This window comes from Podarcis liolepis (genome assembly GCF_965112155.1).
Source record: "Podarcis liolepis genome assembly, chromosome: 10".
Lineage (NCBI taxonomy): Eukaryota > Metazoa > Chordata > Lepidosauria > Squamata > Lacertidae > Podarcis > Podarcis liolepis.
Genome location: NC_139562.1, coordinates 20387011 through 20401845, shown reverse-complemented (window position 1 = coordinate 20401845; position 14835 = coordinate 20387011). Strand labels below are relative to the sequence as shown.

At 42.3% G+C, this 14835-nt stretch overlaps 2 long non-coding RNA genes across 2 annotated transcripts in view; one reads left to right on the top strand and one right to left on the bottom strand.

Annotated features, from left to right (window-relative positions):
* LOC310687251 overlaps positions 1-14835 on the top strand; it is a 110338-nt gene that overhangs the window by 57391 nt on the left and 38112 nt on the right. The window lies entirely within an intron of this gene.
* LOC310687247 lies at positions 3780-10363 on the bottom strand. The gene is made up of 2 exons (XR_014516329.1): positions 4535-10363; positions 3780-4031 (listed from the first exon to the last, which is right to left on the bottom strand). It is a non-coding gene; the product is annotated as an uncharacterized lncRNA (long non-coding RNA).

Genomic DNA, 14835 nt, shown 5'->3' with positions numbered 1-14835 from the left:
ACAGTCCCAGGTCATAAAACAATATGAAACCTGCAAAACAGATTACCCAATGCGTAAGTGATCAATAAGCAGTGATACCTTTTTCAAACTGCCTTCAATTATGCAGGGGGTGGGGAACAAACAAACAAAACCATTGACAATCTGTCTTCAGCCTTTGATTACTTCCATCTGGGCTCCGAAAATACCATGGCAACCTCTTCATAAGATTCTACATCACATCTAATATTTCTTTCCGAGGGATGTTACCCAGAAGCCATTCTTCATTATGTCCACTGATAAATTATGTGTATGTCTTAACTTGGTTTTGTAAATTAAACAACAAAACCTAAATCATGTCTCTAGCACATACTTATTCTTTTGACAGTGAAGTAAAGCTGATAAATTACTATGGTGCCTTAAACCTTTTGGGGGTTTTTCCCCCTGTTCATGTAATAATAGCAGTGGGTACAATACCGACTGTGCTATTCTAAATCGGAAGCTGAAATTCATTCCATCATTTGGCTCAGTGGCTTTGAGAAGAACAGAGCCTATAGAGTTCACTTGCTATTCCACATGCTGGTTGCTATGGAATAATTGCCTGGTCTAATCACAGAGGAAACATTTTAGAATATATTATTTCCATAAAGTCAGGCTGGGAAAGTAAGAAATATCACTCAGTTGAAATAACATACAGTTTTGGCATTGACACAACACTTTATATTTCAAGTTCTTCAAACCTTGTCTGCAAAGGTAAATAGCACAGGGCTCAGAAAGAAATAGGTCTTTGCAGCCAAATGAGATTTTGTCCAGTGGATGAGGACAGTAAATGGCTCCTTAAAGGAAAGTAGAGTTTCATTTGGCCTTCAGAAGGGCATGATAAGACCTTAAGCTACAATAAAGGCTTAAAGATTTGTGGTAGTTTAAGATCTTAAAGACTAAGGTGACTTTGTTGGTATTGTCCCCAAACTGTTTATGTAAAAAACAGTCTGCACTTGTCATTCCAAACATTCCAAAATGGTATCTTTATCAACAATTAGTTCCCATAAAGAGGCATTCATTGAACAGCCTGGCAATGCACAGCTCCACTTGTACTTCCACCAATGGTGTTTCAAGCTGAGTACACATAACATTAGGCACAATCCATATGTATCCGAGAGTTAATTGAGGGGGCAGGCATTTCCCCTCAAACCACCTTCCAACTGATTTGAAAACACAAGTTTCAGTTAAACACAAGTTTCAGTTAAACTGAGGTGTGTATAGTTCAGACAGCCTTTGAACATGTGCAGATGACAGTGCATGCACAGACAGCAACTTCATTGAACAGGAGTTCAGGGCAGTTGCAGGCGCAGGATAAAACTGGCCCTATGTCTTGGGTGAAGACACCCCAGCCACCTCTCTGGCGTGCAGCCTTCAGGGTTTTCTTACAATCAAGCTATAACAGGAAGCTGGACAAACTCAGTGCACACATGGAAGCACATGAGTACACACTCAAGTAGCTTGATCCAAGCCATAAACAAGTAGGATATTATCCTTCCAACTCCTTTTTCTAGGGTCCTAATTTATGGTCTTAACTCGCTTTTCCAGTTCAAAAGTTTGGTATGCACAAACAAAGTTTTCCCCTTTATTAGTTGATTTATGTTTTTGTTCTGCTCCAGCAATCTTGATTGGTTGGGAAAGGCAAGGACTTTTACAAGACTTTGGGAGGGGATTCTCTGAGCCTTCAAAGTTTCTTGTGCCATTAACTGTTCTGTCACCTTCTCTTTATACCACTAACTTATTTTCTTTGTCCAGATAAATGTGAAGTTTGCCTTTGTAGACCAGGCCAAAAATCCATGCAGATTGACACACCAAACACATCTAAAAAGCCTTTACTGCAGCCAGCACAAAGCTGCTGGTGGTGAACATTATGTGCAGCTGGAAAGGGCGATAGTGCTCAGTGTGCACCTCTGAGGCTGGACATGGAGCTGTGTGGCTCCAGGGTGAGATCACTTCAAGGGTAGGACTCAGGTAGGGAGGCTATGGCACTGTTAGAGCTCTCATCCTGGTGGCTTACCCAATACAGCTCAGTTAAGTCTACTCGCATAGTCTGCAGAGTGTTGCTTTTCTAAGAGCCAATATAAATAGTTTAATAAAAATTAACATTGTTCAATGACAGTTTAAAATACCAAAACCAACCAAACAAAATCTATTTTGAACAGAGCTCTCTTAGCCGTTGTTGGAGGTCTCTTCAGGAGGTCATGGTGCAAGTTCAATGGTTTGGGCTTCTCTCTTTTCTTCTCAGTACATGCAGGTTTTTAAATAGTTCTTGAAACAGATGGGGAAGAGCTGCTTCATTTGAATTCTCTGAGGCCAATCATGGTCTGTACTTAACGTTTCTTTCCAGACAGAACACATACAGAAAACACCATCTTATTCCCTGTAGCTTAACACATGGAATATGTACATCAAGAACAAACCAGGGTGCATAAATATAGAATTCTTACCACTTCTGGCTCAAGATCTCAGAAAGCAAAAGGGAAAGGCAAGATGCTATATCTAGATATTAGCTTACTTACCGACGCACGGCCAGAGTCTGAGGTTGGGCTAATTTGCAAGCATGTCACACAGCCACATTAAGAAGCCTGTCAAAGCAGGTACATGTCTTGAAACTGAATGATTTCGACATGGGAATTATTCAGAATTGGGAACAGAGAAGAAGGCATGTCAGATTGCTGATCTTCCATGGCAGCTGTTTTGCTATTCTTTGAGGTCAGCACCCAGCAAGATGGAACATGAGGTACTCAACAGTAAGAAAGATTTGTGATCTATATATGTATATACTAGAATTTGTATTCAGCCCTGTTCTGCTGCCTCGTGGGTAACAAAACAGGATTATGTCAGGAAGATGACTTGCACTTTGGACTTCTGCCTCTCTGGACTGATAAAACTAGCAGGGAGGGGACAGCTGGCTGGACCAAGGAGGTGATTAATGCCTCCTTGCAAGAGGGGGTGGTCCCTGCCTGCTTGAAGGAAGCACTGCTAAAATCACCCCTCAAGAAACCCTCCATGGATTTGGAAGATCTAAGTAGATTTATTTATTTTTATTTTTTTGTGAACCACCTTGTGATCTTCAGGTGAAGGGCAGTATTTTTTTTAATAATAGTGATAATGATGTCCATCAAAAATCTAACTACATATAAAACTGGGCTGCAACACCCCCATAAGGAAAGAAAATTAAAAGTTGGGAGGACTTATCCAGAGCAAATAGTGAGACCAACTGAAATGGAAATACAGCTCTGTATTTCAAAACAACCATACTAGATAAAGGGCGTAAATAGAAAGGGCAAACATGACTAGTGAGATCATGCAAAGTTACTTCTGGAAGGGACTATGGATTCATGCACGGGAGGAGAAGAGATCTGGTCCTTAATAGCTTATGCCACAATAAAACAGTCGGTCATCCAAGTGCCAGAATTCTCTTGGTGGGTTTTAGCTGAACAGGTTAACCTAGCCATCCCCTGACATTTGCCTCAAGGATTCCTCTTATTCCGAAATGATATATAATGAAATGAAAAGGATGTTTAAAATAACATTTGTTTTTTAAAAAAACCCTGAAGCTTTTCTTTTGGGAATTATAGGGACACAACTACCAAAACTGTGTAGAAACTTATTCATGTATACTACTACAGCAGCAAAAGTGTTACTTGCCCCAAAATGGAAAGAAGCAGAAGTCCCAGCAAAGGAAGAATGGATACAAAAACTTATGGAATATGCAGAAATGGCAAAACTTAAAGGAAAAATAAGAAATCAAGATAGCAAACTTTTTATAAAAGAATGGAAATGGTTTATTGAATATTTACAGATAAATTGTAAACAGATAAGAACATTGGCAGGATTATTGTAATAGCTTGCAGTTTCATAAGAGTATATATTTGATGAGTAAATGAGCAAATTAAGTTAATTTGGATATGCATAAGGTATTAAAAATAAATTTAAGGAACCATAGAAAGGGGGGGGAGGAAGTCAAGTTTTGAAATGTCAAAAGGATTGTAAAATCAGTGAAATGTATAAACCTGAAACATTTCACTGATTTTATAATCCTTTTGACATTTCAAAACTTGACTTCCTCCCCCCCCTTTCTATAATTTTTTTTTTTTAAATATCTTATGCATATCCAAAGGATTGTAAAATCAGTGAAATGTATAAACCTGAAAGGACACGGGTGGCGCTGTGGGTAAAAGCCTCAGTGCCTAGGACTTGCCAATCGAAAGGTCGGCGGTTTGAATCCCCGCGGCGGGGTGCGCTCCCGTTGCTCGGTCCCAGCGCCTGCCAACCTAGCAGTTCGAAAGCACCCCCGGGTGCAAGTAGATAAATAGGGACCGCTTACTGGCGGGAAGGTAAACGGCGTTTCTGTGTGCTGCGCTGGCTCGCCAGATGCAGCTTTGTCACGCTGGCCACGTGACCCGGAAGTGTCTCCGGACAGCGCTGGCCCCCGGCCTCTTAAGTGAGATGGGCGCACAACCCTAGAGTCGGACTTGACTGGCCCGTACGGGCAGGGGTACCTTTACCTATAAACCTGAAAAGTATAGTTTTTTATATAAAAAAGGATCCCTCTGATTCCAGAGGTTCTTATGGATGTTTATTAAAAATGGGAGCCCACTGTATGATTGAAGTATGATTGATTCAGGGCAAGGGCTGAAGCTCAGTGGTAGAGCAGATGCTAGCATGCAAAAGGTCTCAGGTTCAGTCCTGTAGTGTCTAGATAGGGCTGGGAAGGAATGGCCGTCTGAAATCCTGGAAAGATGCTGCCCGTGTCAATGATATTAAGCCATATGGACAAATGGTCTAACTCGGTATAATGTTCCTTCTGAGTTAAACATGCTTAGAATTGTGCCACATGTCACTTAAGTGTACATTAGGTTGCACCCACTATAAAAGGCACATGCTATGTAAAAGGACCGTGCAGCACAATTCAGAGTGAAGGGAGAGAGTGCATGGGTGAATGGTGAGATCAGAAGTGGTAGCAGCAATGACTGCTGCTATTGTTTGCCAGTTTGTTGGGCCCAGATAAAAAAGAGGAAGCAACTAGCCAACCAACCAACCAACCAACCAACCAACCAAAGAAGGAGCTGGTGGTCAAGGTGGTAGAGAAGAAGAGATGGAACCTCAGCAGCTATAGGCATTTAGCAGGTCCCCAGCAAAGAATCTTCAATACTGGGCCTGTACTTAATTCTTTTGATACAAGAGGAAAAGCACTGCAGGGGTTGGCAGAAATATACATACTGTTTTTGTCATGTTAACAGGTTTGCTCTTTACTAAGCCAACCAGGTTGGTTTGCATAAGATGGCCCAGGAATTCCATATGGCACAGCTATGCAGTTTGTACTTTAATCCATATCTCAATTAATCAAAATCCTAGTATTTATTCATTTCTAGAGTTTAGAGGCCCCCTCCTTAAATTTATAGCAATCACAGGAAGGAAGGAAAGAATTTATTTCTATAGCACCTGTTTGTTACCCAGGTGAGGGAACAACTTTTCAATAAAATATGGAACCAATAGAATTAGAAGCATCAGCAGATCCAGTTAGGGACCCAGTTTATTAACTGTTGCAACAGGATGGTCTTGCCGTCCAGTTGCTCAGCAGACCTAGTTAGAAAAGACTGTCCAAAGCAAATCTGTAACAAAGCTTACATGGGCTTTTAATTTCAAATACAGCACACACAGAGTCATAAAACATCAAACATTCTTCTACATACATCAATAAAGGTTACAGGTCATGAGAAGCAAAACATGCATGGCTCCATACTGGTAACTCCATCCCCACAATTACCTTGGGATGCCCCTAACTGCCTCAGGCCATTTGGGTCTCAAATGTCTTTTTTATCACTGTTTCCTTAGCAACCAGGCCTTTGACACGGTTGTTGACATTCCAGATGTCCCTATCTGTTCCTTGGAACCTCTGGAGATGATAGATTTCACCCTGGTGCTAACTCAAAACAGACATAGCAAACTATCCTGAATGACCATTTATGCCACTTTCAGGGTCAGATAGGAAAGCAAGACCGCGTAAGAGTCGTAAAATCCAGCCACACAAATGCAAGCCTAATACATTCTAGCCAAAGGTTCAATACAATTAATATTGGAACATTTTTAAAATAAAAAAAGATACACCCTGGATCTCTAATTCTTATATCAGAAGGAAGGAAGGAAGGAAGGAAGGAAGGAAGGACTGTAGAAAAAAGTTTTTAGTTGTTGTTTAGTCATTTAGTTGTGTCCAAATCTTCGTGACCCCATAGACCAGAGCACGCCAGGCACTCCTATCTTCCACTGCCTCCCGCACCTTGGTCAAACTCATGCTGGTAGCTTCGAGAACACTGTCCAACCATCTTGTCCTCTGTCCTCCCCTTCTCCTTGTGCCCTCAATCTTTCCCAACACTAGTATAATAAATGAAAATCTGCCCTTATTCCCTTATGGGGGACACAAGAGCCCTTATAGAGTCCTTTGTAGGTTCTCCATCGGTCAGAGAAAATAACAGAGGCCAACCAGAGAATACTGAGAAGCAAAGCAGCTAGTAAGCCTGATCCTTATTAACTGTTGCAACAGGGTGCTCACAGCCACACGCAGGAGGCAGGAGGGACCCCGAACCAAGGTGTGTCCGCCCTTATATAGACATTTTAAATTGCCCACCAATTTAAAGTGGAGTCCAAGACCACCCCCAGAAATATCATACCTACATCACAGAAGGGGTGTAGCTTAAGACCACCCCCCAGACACATTATACCTACATCACAGAAAGGGCGGGCTAAAGCAGAAATCTGAGTGGGTTGTTTACCTCATAATCTGAGTGGGTTGTTTACCTCCTGTCTGGCAAGTTACCTGTTAATCTTTAGTGGATTGATACCCTGGGGAGCCTGGCTAGTCTTTTGTAATGATAAGTACTTAGTTGCTGAGCCAAGTCACAGGCTCACCCCATTCATACACAGACATACCCTTAAGACAGGATTTGTGAAGGAAAAGACAATGGGGAAGCTTTTCCATTTGACTTTGCAAAGAAAACACCTGGTCAGTTTGGGAGTCAAAATGGCTTCATGGCTGCTCTCCTGTGCAGCTTCAGACATGTGGTTTATATATTTATGTACGTGTTTGCTTGGTACATTTATGAACCTTTATTATATACATAAGACCTTAATTATTTTTATTTCACTAGCTTAATATCAGTTACCAATTTTAATACTTAAAAAAAAAATGTTACTCAGTAGTAATTTGAAGAAGAGCATCTCAGAGTCCCCATTGGTTTTTTATTTGTTGAATGTGGGGTGGGTTTTTTTTATAAAAACACTTAGACATCTGTTCTCAAGCCACTTTGACCTCTTATTCACAGTACAAAAGAGCCATTTGTTTGTTTCTGAAAGGCCCTTGGCTTTTTCTTGTATCCCATTTGGGCAAATGGCAAAATGACATCATACTTTCCTATTTCCTGTTTTCTCAGGGTTTCCCTGGCATACACCAGGCTAGATGAAAAAATCCAGCTCTTCAAGCAGCCCCCAAAGGGGCCTCAAGAAACCAGTGGCATTCGTCTCTGATACCCTATCAAAATGACTATATTTTTGTAGGCATTCTTTCAGTGGAATGCAATTGTGTACTTCTAGCTGGATATTACCAGTATTTTAAAGATTTACTGCATCCCCTCCTTCACAGTATTGCCAGTTTGCATCCATTCCAGGCTGACTGCACTGGGATAGAATGAAGCTTCATGCCCCTCACCCCTAGTGTTAAGTCTAAGCTATAGGCATCTGGATCCTCCAGGAGCTAGGAGACTGTATTCAAGCAGCAACATGGGCAATCAGAGCTGAGAAAAATCAGATGTCAGAGTAGAGGAAGAAAGAGGAATTGGAACCAAAGGGCAAGCTGAAAATCAGAGCTGAGGGCAAGACCCAGGAGTCAGCAGAAAGGATTGAAAAGCAAAGCCTTACATCAGGATTGGTGAGCAAAGGTGAATGACCCCTTTTGGTTTGCAGGTAGAGGCAGCTGCTGGCCTCTAATCATATATTGTGGTCAAGTTGCTCACCTTTTGACATCCACCACCACCTCCATTTCTTAAGGATTCCCCTTGTTGCTGCAGAAAAGCCATTTAGATTGCTTGAGAACAAATCAGAAAGAACAGTAAGGCAACCAGGCTTACTGCAGTTTGTATGTGTATATTGTGTGCTGGCACCCCTCTGTCTTACGCCTTTGAGGGTGAAGGCAAACCATCAAAGAATTACAGTGCCTGCTGTGGCTGTAGAGACAGATGCAGAAGAGATGAAGGTGTCTGGTTGTGCGGTGCAGGTGTACCACGGTGCTGCTTCTTTCTGCGCTCCTCCCAGAAGCCATTCTTCTTTTGGTCATTGCTGTAGATATACAACCTGTCTCCAGGAATATATACAGTACATGTGAAAAAACATATGTATGTATCATGTGTTGTTTTTGTCAACTGCTTACAGATTGTCTTGAGGTATATAAATATATTGTTGTGAGTTTGGTAGGTTAGTCTGCATGATGCAGGAGTACCTTCTGATTCCTAGGTTACACAATCCATCAAGGGTTAACATCTAATGGGGGATTCCATTGTTGAATTAGCCTCAAGCACCTAGTTACCACCTAAGCATGGTCATTGGTATAACAAAGAAAGCTGCTCTGTGCCTGAGGGTGGGCTCCTGTCCCTCACCTGGCTGGTAAGTGAAGAAGACAAAAGCCAAAATGTGTGTGAGCTGAGAGGTGGGCCAGGAGCAGGCAGAAGCTGGAGGGTGAGAGCCATACTTGATTTCTGCTTGATTCCAACGCTGTGACTGTGGGAGAGACAAGACCATCTGGGGTGTTGATGCTGTGAGCCTCTCCATCATAGACCAAGGTTGTATATATGTGTAAATAAACCATAAATGTAAAGGTAAAAGGTAAAGGACCCCTGGACCATTAAGTCCAGTCAACGCTGACTATGGGGTTGCAGTGCTCATCTTGCTTTCAGACTGAGGGAGCCGGATTTGTCCACAGTCAGCTTTCCAGGTCATGTGGCCAGCGTGACTAAACTGCTTCTGGTGCAACGGAAACACCGTGACGGAAACCAGAGTGCACAGAAAAGCCATTTACCATCCCGTCGCAGCAGCACCTATTTATTTACCGTTACTTGCACTGTCGTGTTTCGAACTGCTAGGTTGGCAGGATCAGAAAGTCGGCGGTTCGAATCCATGCGACGGGGTGAGCTCCCATTGCTCTGTCCCAGCTCCTGCCAACTAAATAAACTATACGTCATAAAGACACCACGGTCTCCACAGTCCTTCATGCCATGAACCCCTGGAATCTCGCAATGCTTGGAGACTGGGGCAGTGTGCAACAATATGAAACAAATACATAAATCTCTGCCTTCCACTTATGATTGATATACTTCTCATAGCTGCCATCTTTGCCACTCTGATGATCCCTGCTGCTTTCTTCTGCTGCTGTCTGCTCCTGCTGTTTATACAACCACAAGGAGAGCAGGAGAGCATTACACCGCCAGCTGCCACTACACAACCTGCTTACAGCCTGCTCACTTTTACTTCTGGGAGGCATGGGGAGCTGGAGATAGCTGCACTGGGCTCCTCACTCCCACATTCCTTTGTGCTTTTCAAAATTGTTTGTAAACTAATAATGATACATAAGCAAAAGCTTAAGTTTTATCCGCTAAACTTTGCTGAAATGTAAGAATTCCCTATGCATTACAAACCACTCTGCATGAGTTCATTATTTCATCATTAATGTTTCAGTTGCAAGGTCTCGTAAAAATACCATTACTGATGCAGATATTTTATGACATTTGACTTCAACACTGATGCAGCGACTAGCCATTGTTATCAAATCTTCAAAATATGAAATTTTGCTGCAAACTAATCAATCAAAATACAATATAGTCCAATATATAGTCCACAAGAAATATGGCTTTAATTTTGGTTTAATTTCATAACATATGCCAGTATTCCAGAAACCGAACAATCCCCCACCTCAAACAGTATTTGGTTCAATCTGGTTGATCTTAATTTAAATTGAAAATAAATTATTATCTTCACTTTGAACCCCTCTCCCACATTTATCAATAGATCAACACCTTATATTGGGAAAGGGCACATAATGGCTCTTTTTCAACAAATTAAACCATTAATATAAGATTTAACCAATGATTGGGTGAATGGCCTGAAGCTACTTATGAAATAGTAAGATATCTGACACAGCAGAGGCAGATAACGAGGCTTTGGATCTCAGCCTGAAACACTTAAGTCTTGGGTAAAAAGAGAGATTTCAGGCATCTAAAACCAATAAGTATTTTGCGCATGGGTATAACACATCCATAAACTTGCTAGAATATTTTTAAACCAAACCAATTAATTTATGCTTAGTGTGACGCAGCAGCTAAAAAAGCCAATGCAATTCTGGGCTGCATCAATAGGAGTATAGCATCTAGATCAAGGGAAGTAATAGTGCCACTGTATTCTGCTCTGGTCAGACCACACCTGGAGTACTGTGTCCAGTTCTGGGCACCACAATTCAAGAAGGACACTGACAAACTGGAACGTGTCCAGAGGAGGGCAACCAAAATGGTCAAAGGCCTGGAAACGATGCCTTATGAGGAACGGCTAAGGGAGCTGGGCATGTTTAGCCTGGAGAAGAGGAGGTTAAGGGGTGATATGATAGCCATGTTCAAATATATAAAAGGATGTCACATAGAGGAGGGAGAAAGGTTGTTTTCTGCTGCTCCAGAGAAGCGGACACGGAGCAATGGAGCCAAACTACAAGAAAGAAGATTCCACCTAAACATTAGGAAGAACTTCCTGACAGTAAGAGCTGTTCGACAGTGGAATTTGCTGCCAAGGAGTGTGGTGGAGTCTCCTACTTTGGAGGTCTTTAAGCAGAGGCTTGACAACCATATGTCAGGAGTGCTCTGATGGTGTTTCCTGCTTGGCAGGGGGTTGGACTCGATGGCCCTTGTGGTCTTTTCCAACTCTATGATTCTATGATTCTATGAGTTGTAATTTGCTTTGACATCTGACTCATTGCTGTGGGTTTTTTTAATGCTGAATATTTGCCTTTATTATAATGTAAATTGTGATTTTGTTCTAAATGTGGCTTTCTATAGTCCCCCCCCCCGATTTCTATCAGCTTCAAACAGGCTGAGTAATATGGGTATAATTTTTAATTGTTTGCATTATTTACAAAGTTCAAATTGTCACTTTGAGATTACTATAAATACAGCTAAAATGATCTATTTTAAATCCAATAAAATATTAGAGATATTTTCATGGGTTCTGTGACCTTTCATTTCATAAGCAATGGCATTGGTACAGAGTGGCCGTCGTGTAAGGTACTTGAAGATTCTTAGTTTAATTCTATTTTTCCAATAACCTTATTTTCCCCCCTTAATTCTTATGAGTTGTGCATGTATTGAGTCCAGTTAATGCTGAAAGTAGAAAAAAGTATTTATCTAAAAAATAAATAAATAAAAGCTATTGGGGAGGGGAAACATTGAATGCATCCATTTGTACATGATTTACATGCTGTGGATGCCTTGTAAACATTTTCCTGTTTGTTTAAAACTATGTTTCAATGAGGATGTAGTTGCCCTTAAGCCAACGGCAGTCATCAGCTGGTGTTTTTCTGTAGCACACTTGAGTGTAGATCCATGTACACTCTTGTAACCTGGTGCCTATAGCCAGCTTTTCCGATCATTTGGTTCTTCGTGTATCTGATTTTGGGGGGACGGTGGCGGTGGGGAGGGGCTAGATTATTGCACAATATATTTTATTTATTCATTAGATTTTAGCCTTGTAAGTTAAAGTATTCTAAATGATGATGTTAACAAGTATTTGTCCCTAGTGATGTTTTGTGGGGGGGGGGGGGAGTTATTTAAAAGCTAGGGAATGAAGAATGCAAAATGATTTACTCTTCAGACTCTCTGCTCTGGTCCAATCCTGTACTGATAGTACCTTCCCAATATATTGTGATGTTTCATACAATACAGTGAACATAACCAGCTTGTTATCTTCAGTAAAGGATTGCTAAAACAGTGAGAAGCACAATTTTGCAGGAAAGAAATTAGCGACAAAACAATTATTTGCTTCTGTTATTGTAAATCCTATTTATTGGTATATGATCAACAAGCTGTTGATTTATAAGGACTCCGGACTTTACTGTGATATTTGGTTCCAAAGAACAATTGCATATCAATAATGCACAAGTCTGTATAAGCACCTAGTTCTTGAAAATCATCACTGCTTGAAATTTGGTCCAGGAGGTTAGAAATGAATTAAACTGTAAGTGAAACAAAACCAAACAAAAAGGAAAGGAAAGGAAAGGAAGTGGTCAGGGCACTGCAATTTCCGCTAGAAGATTCTCAGGATCATTATAGCCACCAACATATTCAAAAAGGAAGGAAAGGATACGGTGGCTTTTGTAGTGAACTGGTTAATGGATTTGGACAAATATCAGATGATCTAGCAAGGGCTACAGTGGGTGCTTGGGCAGTCAAGAAATATTGCAGTCTCTCAAGGGATCTCATTGTATGGTTTGAATATTACAGAAAAAATAGGTTAGGTTTACACTGCCCTCCAGAGCCTGTACTTTTACCATCCTATCTGGAGATCTATTCCATGCAATATAGGAATTGAGTCTTTAGTGTGGTGGCACCTACCTATTGTATTTCTCTCCCATTAAATATTAGACAGGTGCCTTTTCGGTGCCTATTGAAGACTCTTCTTTCAACCAGTCTTTTAACTGGAGACCTTTCTCCCAGTCTGCATCTCTATTGTGATTATTTATGACTGTTTTTATATATGGAATTTTAAATATTTGTTTTATATATTGAACTATTTGTTTTTATGTTTGGGATGTAACTATTTCATTCGCTTTATACGACAGAACAACACCTGGCACTGGAGATAATCGCTTCATTGGTGCACAAGAAACTGAGATAGTGCTCCAGAAACCTGCTAAAGGACAAGAAAGTACAAGAAGGAAGCGGCTGGAGGGAACGACTTATGGTTTTAGTTGTCTCTACACAAATGCAGAATATGGGAAATAAGCAAGATGAATTGGAGCTTTTATTACAGGGTGGCAAATATGATCTGGTAGGTATTACTGAAACCTGGTGGGATGAGACTCATGATTGGAATGTAGGAATTGAGGGACATAACCTGCTCAAAACAAACAGACCAAACAAGAGTTGAATACATGGAGCTGGTGGGGGGAGGGCACTACCCTCAATTCCTTCTCTAAATTAGTCACATTTCATAGACCCAGATATATATGGGCACTATAAAAGATGGGAGAAAAAGGGTTTGTACAGCACACAAGTCTAATTTACCAAGGGAAAACCCTTGACATTGTAGCAGTTAGACCTCCAAGTTAAGAGATTTGAAGGCAAATGTTTTCCAAAAGGCTATGATTAGGTCTCTTATGACAAAATTGCACAAAACCAATGGAGTCCCTCAGTCGCTAACTTGATCTTAAAAACTTTTGTTTAATCCCTGGCAAACTTGGGGGGGGGGAGGGTGTGGCAGTAGCCATCTATTGTATGCTGCTATGTCATCACTAGGGACGCGGGTGGTGCTGTGGTCTAAACCACTGAGCCTTGGGCTTGCTGATCAAAAGGTTGGAGATTTGAATTCCTGCGACGGGGTGAGCTCCCGTTGCTCGGTCCCAGCTCCTGCCAACCTAGCAGTTTGAAAGCACGCCAAAAAGTGCAAGTAGATTAATTGGTACCACTCCAGTGTGAAGGTAAACGGCGTGTCTGTGTTCCGCTGCACCAGAAGTGGCTTAGTCATGCTGGCCACATGACCCGGGAAAACTGTCTGCAGAGTGGACAAACGCCGGCTCCCTCAGCCTGTAAAGCGAGATGAGGCCACAACCCCGTACTTTTTGGTGCCTGCGTCTGCGCATACGAGATTTTCAGCGCCGCGGAAGCAAGTCCCTGCACCGCACTGTGCTGGTTTAGCGCAACACGAGAGCAGGTGGCTCACTTTGGGGGTGGATTGGGGGCCAGCCAAACAACCTCCACAGGCCACTTCCGGCCCATGGGCCTTAGGTTGCTGACCTCTGCCTTAGACCATGTGAGAGGTATTAGGTTGGAAAATTTCCATTTTGAAGGGAGTTGCCTTTGAGTCTTTCTCCAAAACTCAGTGAAGGATATAAAATAAACTCTCCTGAAGGAAAGAGTAAATAGTCTGGAGGCTGGAATGTAGACTGTGGAGAGAGACCTTTGCTTTTAGGTCTGTTTGAATTATTTCATATTTTGGAAGATGCTGAGCCGGTGCCGAACAGCGCAAAACATTGCATGGATAGTGTGGCCAAGGGGTCAGCAAATTACAGCCTGCGGGCCAGATCCGGCCCAATTACCCTCTGGATCTGGCCCTCAAACAGTTCTGCAATCGCCGCTTGGATTGGTGTGGTTGCCATTTCCCCCCCCCCTTTTCTTTCCTGGCTCCATTTTTTGGGTGATTTTTCTCTCCCTCCTTCTTCCTGGCTTCTCCCCACCCTGCAGAGGAAGGGGGCTGGGCTTTGATAGGAAGCCTCGCCGCTCGCCTCTCCCCATGGCTGTTCTGTGGACTGGAGCTTGGTGTGCCTGCTGGCCCCGTGCCTGGCACCCAGGAAAGTTGACCCGAAAAGGAGAGGCGCTGCCACCGCCGCCGATTCCCAACCTCAGGCAGAGCAGTGGAGGAGGTAGGCAGGGGGAGGGGAAGGGCTGCAGGAGAGATGGGGGAGAGAAGCCCCCTCCGCTGCATGTGCACCTGCCACTAGGTCTGGGGGCGGTCAACCAGCCCCCTCCCAAGAAGGTTTGCTGACCAATGGTCTGGGCATATCATTTGATGTAT